The sequence below is a fragment of the Piliocolobus tephrosceles genome, chromosome 17 (assembly GCF_002776525.5).
Source record: "Piliocolobus tephrosceles isolate RC106 chromosome 17, ASM277652v3, whole genome shotgun sequence".
NCBI classification, from domain to species: domain Eukaryota; kingdom Metazoa; phylum Chordata; class Mammalia; order Primates; family Cercopithecidae; genus Piliocolobus; species Piliocolobus tephrosceles.
Window position 1 is genome coordinate 51,053,264 of NC_045450.1, and position 7,852 is coordinate 51,061,115.

Sequence of the window (7,852 nt, forward strand, 5' to 3'; positions counted from 1 at the left end):
GGCTGCCTAAGACAGTACCAGTTATGCACACTGTCCCAAAATAATGGTTAATAGTGCCCGAACACACTCTCAAAAGTATCCCGATGTATGTGGTCATCCCATAATCAGATATCGGTACACATTAAAATCACACAGGAGCTTTGTAGGCATCTTGGTTAAATCAGAATTCATGGGGAGTGAGATCCAGGCATTGGTGACAGCGATTTTTTTTTTTTAAGTATGGTTTTAATGAGCAGCCAAGGTGGAAGGCCACTGTCCTCGGTAGAATACATGAGCCTCCTTGGTGAGCAAAGGGGCATCAGGTCCCTGGACAGCAGTTGGCAGGGCAGATGGGGGGACTCCAGCTAGTCCTGCAGGGGACTTGGAGCAGCAAAGGAAGAAACAGGAGGCTGGTCCAGCAGACGCCATCCGTGGCCCCACCATGCTCACTGGTTCCTCTCCTGCTTGTGTTCACTTACCTGCATGCTTCGGCAAGGGACTGGAGGCTCCTGACAGCTCATGCCAGGTGCCAGCTTGGCGGTGAGCGGGTAATTAGTGCTCATCGTGCTCCCAGAGAAAGGCAGTGAAGGAAGTCGCCTGTTTCACCTTGAAGCAAAGAAGGAGAACCCAGAGAAACAGATTTTTCCACACATTTTGGAGAGGTTCTGCCAGAGAATTCCACCAAGGCGCATGGAGTCAAGCCACTGGCAAGTATCAGCCCCAGAGTCCAGGATGAAAACATGTCCTGTGCAGGGTTTCTTGAACAGATTGTCTCTAATTGTTGCATCTCTCCTAATTAATGCTGCAAGGTAAGTTTCTGGCCTCTCGTTGCACACCAGGGAGGTTCTTGGGAAGAGAAGGGCCTGCCATCTCCTTGTCCCAGCTACAGAGAGAACAGCCTATCCCCAGGGAGTTCTCTTGGACTTGTAATCACTTTTGCAGCCCTGGCGTTTATGCTCCTGAACAAAAACCATTTACAAGAGGAGAAAATGAAGGTGGAGGTTTGTGAAAGGTTTCTCTTCCTAAGAGGGGCAGCAAACATCACTGTAGCTAGACCTGAACAGTGTTGGTAGCTCCCAGATATATTCTAACTACTTCCTGCATTATTCCTGTCAGTATTTTTCAAACTATGCTCCTGAAAAACCTCTTCAATGATGTATTAGGAAAACTTTTTCTATAAAATACTATTTAAGAAACTTCAACATACGTGGAAAAGCATTATCATGTGTGGATTTAACAATCACAGTTTTGACTTATGAGTAAGAAAGATATTGGCAGGATATTGGTTAGATATTGCCAAATTCCCCCCAAGAGAGTTATAACAATTTACGCTACCAACAATATCACACTCATACACACCTCTCACTATCTTGGCATTTTCTAACTTTTTAATCTTTGCCACCCAGAAAAAATGAAAAAGATTATGTCCACGTTTTGCAGGGGTTTTCTGGCTTTTTTTTTTTTTCTTTTCTTTTTTCTTTTTTGAGAGGGAGTCTTGCTCTGTTGCCCAGGCTGGAGTGCAGTGACACAATCTTGGTTCACTTCAACCTCTGCCTCCTGGAGTCAAGCAATTCTCCTGCCTCCACGTCCCTAGTAGCTGGGATTACAGGCACCCACCACCATGCCTGGTTAATTTTTGTATTTTTAGTAGAGACACGGTTTCACCATGTTAGCCAGGCTGGTCTCAAACTCCTGACTTCAAGTGATTCACCTGCGGTGGCCTCCCAAGGTGCTGGGATTACAGGCATGAGTCACTGCACCCAGCCTAGCTCCATGTTTTTTTTAAATTTATGTTTCCTACTAGTGAGACTCAGTAAATTTTCATATGCTTAAGAAGCAGTTTTACTTCCTTTTCTATGGACTTTTTGTATTCTTTGTCCACTTTTCTTATTAGTTTGTATGAACTCTTTATATATTAGAGAAACCATCCCTTCCTCTGTGACATAGCCTGCAAACATCTTTCCAATTTGATGTTTGGTTTTTTTATTTTGTTTATGATGCATTTATCTAAGTCCATTTTAATGTTGTTGGATTTATTAATATTTTCTTTTGTGGTTTCTGACTTTTAAGTCATAATTTAGAAGCCTTGTAAGGAAAAGATATTTCATTATTTCTTTAGGGTGATATTTTAAGGGGAGTGAGTCAGGCCAGAAACCATTCAATAAGAAAATATTCAAAGACAACCACTACTTAACTTGTTCCTCTTTCTGCATGGGAAGACCACGGTACACTAAGAGAAAGATGAGAAAACAGGTCATCAGTTTTCAAGGAGGGTACACAATAGAGCTTTCCACTTGATAAACTTTTTTTCCATAAGATGTCTGTATTTGTCCATTCTTGCACTGCTATAAAGAAATGCCTAAGACCAGGTAATTTATAAAGAAAAGAGGTTTTAATCGACGCACATTTCCACAGGCTATACAGGAAGCATGACTGGGAAGGCCTCAGGAAACTTACAGTCATGGCAGAAGGCGAAGGGGAAACAGGCATGTCTTCACATGGCTAGAACAGAAGGAAGAGAGAAAGTGGGCAGGTGCTACACACTTTCAAACAACCAGACCTTATGATAACTCACTCACTATCATGAGAACAGCACCAAAAGGAAAATCCACCCGCATGATCCACTCACCTCCCACCAGGCTCCACCTCCAACATTGGGGATTACAATTTGACATGTCATTTGGACAGGGACATAGACCCAAACCATATAAATGTCATAATCTAGAAGTCCCAGCTCAAGTGGTGTGTAATTAAATCCCTCTGCTTCTTGAGGTTCTATTTCTGAGCCATTCCAAGAATTCTTCTAAGATTAGAAGATTCTCTTCCCATCAATCCAGCAACTTCCATGTCAGTTGGAATCTCCCAGCAAACTTCAATCTGGTAATAATTCCATGAAACAAATGAGACTGGCTGGGTCAAAATATAACATGTCAGGTTTCTCTAGGGAATTCAACGGGCTTTCTTTTGTGGACTTTAGATTTTTTCTGTTCTAGGGATTTAATTGCTCTCCTACGTTCACCAAATCCTACTTCACTAATTCCCGCCATGTTGGCCCTGTTCCTACAACAGGGCTTTTGCCTCTATTTTCTGTTTGGTCTCCATATGTAGCTCTAGACATGGATGCCTGCTCTGAACCTCAGCAAGGCAGCACAAAGTGAGTTCACAGTACACTGGTTACCACTTGAGCTCACTGCATCTTACGCTGCATTTTTACTACTGTCCTGAGTCAGATGAGACAGAATACTCACACACACAAGTTATATGAGGCAGGTTTATTTATTACAAATACACAACAAGGGACAACTAAAGCTAAGGATTCATGACAAGCCAGTCTCCCAAGGCTCAAGAGAGCTTCCCAGGGTAGATGGAGTCTCATCTGTGCATGCCCCACTTGTACTGCAGCCAAGGGACCCCAGAAAGAGGCCCACCCTCAGTTTTATACCTGGGAGATCTATGAGACACTGGGCTAAAGCACCGAAGGGCATCTGAGGGACAGGTACAGAGCCCAGGCTGTTCCAGCCAACTCCTCCTTATCAGAAGATACTGCATTCCCAGCACAGTCCAAAGTTATTCTTGACAACTACAAGTGAGAATGGCAGAAGAGCTGTATCAGTCCACGGCCACCCAGCAACCATCCTGCAAGCAGATGGTAACCTGACATCATTTCTGCTCCTGTCCACACCTCCCGGACAGCTCTGCTTTGTACCCTGAGGTGGTCCAGACTCTAGATCAGAGAAAAGTGATCCTGTAGATGCATTAAAAGAAAGCCATATTCAGGAACAGATCTCGGCCCAACTGACTTGGTCTACAAGGCAGAGGATTCAGAATTTGTTGAAAGCAAATGGGTATGGATTAGGGTGAGATGGGGTTAAGTACAAGTTTACCCTTGACCAGTTGTGTGGTCTTGGGAAAGCCATTTGGCCTCTCTGGCCTCAGTTTCTGTAACTGCAAAATAGGGTTGAGAGTAGCACTGCCCTCCTAGTATTGTGATAAAGATGGAAAGGCATGTAAGTGCAAGCACTGTGTACTGTGCTCGACACACAGTAAACTCCAGACTCCACACATGCAGGATCAGAGCATGGAGATGTATGGTCTTATTGCACACCCTGTGTGCACTCATGTTTAGATGCTGTAGAAGCAGAAGTCTGGTGGTGACAACTGAACCCAGCACCTCCCTTGAGCATCAGACCAGAGACTCACAGGAACTGAAGACTGACTTTGCCTACATCACCAGCACCTGTCTTCCCCTCTAGGTCCCCAAAGTCTTGGGATCCGTCCTGGAACCCTGGCACAGTGACTGAGCATCCTGAACCTTTCGTATGTTCTACAAACAGAGCTAGTCCCATTTTTCAGTCTTCTTCACCTGGTCTCCAGGGCACTTCCTTGCTTTTCTGTCCCCATCCCTCAAAACACTCTAGCCGTTTCTAAAGTTTGCACGGAGGATAGAAACACCTCCCCAAGTCGATCTTGTGTTTAAGATCACATCATTCCTAAATCAGGGTACTTGTAGCCTGAGAGATCGTTTATTTGTGCAGGAGGAAGTCAAAGCTCAGAGAGAGAATGACTTGCCCAAGGTCAACTGCTAGTTGGCTGTCAAGCCAAAACCAGAGCATCCACATGCTGACCCCTGCCCAGTACTCCCCACCAACCTGCTGTGGCTCCCAGACACAACTGTCTCCCATGTTTTTGAGAGAGTCTCCTGGTGAGAACTCTGCTTTTTCACTCTATCTGGGATGAAAATAGAACAGACTGACTTTGTAATGTCATCAAATATTAAGCTTGATTTTTCCAGCTACTGACATCCAAATTGCCAGCAAGCTTGAAAGCCCCAGTGGAGCCCATTGGCTGTGCTAAAAGAATCAGGGGCTTGCCGCTCGGGAGGGAGAACAGTCCCTCTCAATGGCGGGAGGAGACAGGCTGGGGGAAGGGGGGCCTGCAGAGCTCAGTGACCACCAGGAAGCCAGGGACAGGGCAACAGCGAATAAAGACAGATGGGGGGTAAGGGTCTTCCATTAAAATTTTAAACCACAGGCACTCCATGACCAGGCATACTTGAAATGCCACCCCTGGGAGATGGAAGCCAAGAGGCTGTTAAGGTTATTGTGTGAAGTTGCCAAAAATGGAAGACATAATGCATCACTTGTCCTTTGGAAATTTTTTGAAAGGAAAGTTCTCCATGACATGGAACCCATTGTGCAAATGGGGGCAGGGAAATCAAGCAACATTTTCTCAGCAATTTTCCTGAGAGTAACACCAAAGTCTCATCGTATTTGAGAGGGTAGAGTTAGAAAAATCTCTAGAGTTAGAGACATGGGTGCTGCAGTTAGAAAATTCTGGATTTGGTCTCTGGCTTCATAAATTTTTTCACTGGGCAGGTCCATTAACCTCTCCGAACCTTGGTTGCCCCACTTGTAAAATGAGGCTAATAACATGCCCTCAAAGGGCTATTCTGAGGATTAAATGGAGGGCATGACTAGGACTGTTGGGTCATGCCTATAATCCCAGCACTTTGGGAGGCAAGGCAGGAAGATCTGTTGAGGCCAGAAGTTCGAGGCCAGCCTGGGCAACATAGGGAGACCCCCCCCCCATCTCTATAGACAAAGAAATAGCTGGGCATGTTACATGCCCATAGTCCCAGCTATTCTGGAGGCTAAAGTGGGAGGTCGCTTGAGCCCAGGAGTTCAAGGTTGCGGTGAGCTAAGGTGGTGCCACTACACTCCAGTTTGCGCAACAAGGGCAAGATTCTATCTCAAATAAATAAAAGGGGTACATTATAAAGAACCTTGATGTAACCTCACCCTAAGTAAGGTCTTAGAAAAGGACAGAGAGGGTCTCTCTATTCTGGAGTTTAAAATGGACTTTATGGTTTACTTATTTTCATGACTTAATTTTTCATATGGGGAAACTGAGTCCCAGATGATAAAGTGACTTCCCCATGGCCCCTGACAGCAGAATTGAATTCAAGTCTTCTGAGTCTTTGGAAATGGGCTTTCTCATATCAAGGAACACCTCCTCCCCAACATCTCCTCCCTTCTTTTCCCCGAAGCTCAATGTCTCTTAAATATTCAGTATGAGGTGTGCGAGTGTGGGAGAGAAAACAGACTGTGTGTTACTGTTTATGATGTTCAGCCTTTCAAGGCAAGGCTGATATCTAACCCTGCAAAGTAGATGATTCCTGTACAACTTTCCCAAGAAATTTGAGTCCTGTGAGGGTTAGCACAGCAGGAAAAGAGAAAGAAGGGCAGAAAGACTCTTAGAACCAATTGCAGCAACGGCCAGGCACTGTGGCTCATGCCTGTAATCTAGCACTTTGGGAGGCCGAGGTGGTCCGATCACTTGAGGTCGGGAGTTCGAGAGCAGCCTGGCCAACCTGGTGAAACCCTGTCTACCAAAAATTTTAAAAATGAGCCACGCGTGGTGGTGCATGCCTGTAATCCCAGTTACTTGGGAGGCTGAGACAGAAGAATCACTTGAACCCAGGAGGCAGAGGTTGCAGTGAGCCGAGATCGTGCCACTGCACTCCAGCCTGGGCAACACAGCAAGACTCCATCAAAAAAAAAAAAAAATGAACCAATCACAGCAAGATAAAGGAGATATGCTCTGACACTGTTTTCAAACAATTGCAGGAGGAGAGAAGTCACAAACAGCTATAGCTGAATGTGTGGAACCAATGAGTGAATCCGGAGATGCAAAGTTGTAGAAGAGTCCGTGTGAACACACACCACTCATGTGCAAAAGGGAGCGGGGACCCTCGCGGGACTACAGACCAAGGGATGATGGAGGTGTCATCTTGAGTTAAATTAAAGCAAAGTGCTCATGCTTTTTTTCCTCTTCTCATCTATCTTGATGGGAGTTTTCTGATCTTTGCAGTGCCAAGCGCACGTAGAATTTAAGTAGCTGTTTTCATGCCCTTTTGTGTAGATCTGGGTTGTTTCCAACCATTAAAATATTTCCTCCTCTAAGAAGTTGGAGGATGGGGTGAAACCCCTCGCCCCCACCCGCAGGTAATGCTAATTTTGCTGCTATGCAACCATAGGCTCTGATCCCGCATGTGTGGGACACTTACTAGCGAGCATTCAGGGAAGATGCTTGGCCTCAGGAACACGCGTTCTAGCTGGAAGGCAGAGGTGAGATTGTGTGCGAGTAAAAAATAAAGAGATGGTACTTAGAAAACCACAGAATGAGGTGAAAGGGAAAGATCCTAGAGATAGATAAATTCAATTCTCCAGTATGTCAAATGGAGACACTGAGTGGACCAAAGAAGAGAAATGACTTGCCCAAGATCATACAGCCAATTCATGGTGTGGTGAGGACTAGAAACTGTCCTTTTTGACCAGTGCTCTGCATCCAGAGTTTCCTGTTGGCTGCACTCTTGCAAATTAAAGATAATGGAGTTAACAGAGAACAATTGTAAGTCAGATACTAACAGGTGAAATGAGCCCAAGGAAACATCATCTAAACTTATGCTACACTCTGCTTCTTCTTGTTGGTGTCAGGAAGGAACTGAGAAAGTTTCATCCATCTTCTTGTGCAGACAAGACCCTCCTCCTGAGCCCAGACAGACCCCTCAATCAAAAAGAACCAGATCACGCCTGTAATCCCAACATGCTGGCAGGCCGAGGCAGGCGCATTGGTTGAGGCCAGGAGTTTGAAATCAGCCTGAGCAACATGGTGAAACCCCATCTCCACTAAAAATACAAAAAAAAATTAGCTGGGCGTGGTGGCGGGCGCCTGTAGTCCCAGCTACTCCGGAGGCTGAGGCAGGAGAATGGCGTGAACCCGGGAGGCAGAACTTGCAGTGAGCAGGACATGGCGCCACTGCATTCCAGTCTGGGCAAAAGAGCGAGACTCCGTCTCAAAAAAAAAAAAAAAA